The following is a 1,092-nucleotide window of genomic DNA, read 5'->3' on the forward strand; positions in this document are numbered from 1 at the left end:
GGGGGGAGGGTTATTGCTTGTTCTTTATGTTGTTGTTGTTGTTGTTGTTGTTGTTATTTTGTTTGTTTGTTGTTTGTTTGGGGTTTTTTGGGTGGTGGGTATAGTTTGTTGGGTTTTTTCTCTTTTGCATTTTTATATGGGTGCTGTGGCAGAGAGACCAAAAAGGCGCAGTGGAGGGGAAGTTGTGGAGGGGGGTAGAACACTGGAGCAATCCATTTTCGCAAAAAGAAAAACGGTGTAACAACAAAATTAATCATGATGTCGAAATACACTATTGGTTTGGAGATTGTTTTTGCTGAAGTAGTTTTCGCTATCGCCCAATGAGACATCATGGGTTAAGGTCCTCCCCCCCCCCCCCTCCTCAGGAGAGGCCTCGGATTGGATAAAAGATTACATTTTTTGTTTGTCCTTTCGGAAGCTACACGCGCCCATAATGCAAGAGTAAGGCAATTCGTCGTCAAGTGCTCCTTAATGGTAACAACATAGGTTTGATGACCCTTTCAACCCGGTGAGGTTTTTAAAAGGTCGGAACTCGGAATTTATTGTCACAAAAGACCTCAGTCAAACAGTGTGTCTTCCATTTATTAGTTTTATTATAACTGAAACTATAAAAAAAAAACAAAGAAATGCCCCAACTCTCCCATGCATACAAATCCAACCAGTAATATCAGATTGAGTAATATCTCGCTCTCATCCTGTCTCACTGGGCGTATTGATTGTCAACTGATAATAGGGTTATCAAGTTGTAACTTGGAAAAGCGGCACTGATTAACACGTGTGTTAATCCACGAGAAAATATAGTTCCAGACACATTGTTTGGCCCCAATCTATGTCTGCTAATACGAGCAAATTGGGTGGAGAAATTGAAGAAACCTCAAGAGCAACTCTTTGAGGATTCGAACCAGTGCCACTCGCACCATCCTTAGCCTAGCCAGGTCGCTCGTGTGCCAAAACGACTTCCGTGCCAAATTACTTTTCGTCCAATATTCGTTTGGCGTAGTAGTAGTAGTAGTAGTAGTAGTAGTAGTAGTAGTAGTAGTAGTAGTAGTAGTAGTAGTAGTAGTAGTAGTAGTAGTAGTAGTAGTAGTAGTA

Source organism: Aplysia californica, unplaced genomic scaffold (assembly GCF_000002075.1).
Source record: "Aplysia californica isolate F4 #8 unplaced genomic scaffold, AplCal3.0 scaffold00265, whole genome shotgun sequence".
Lineage (NCBI taxonomy): Eukaryota > Metazoa > Mollusca > Gastropoda > Aplysiida > Aplysiidae > Aplysia > Aplysia californica.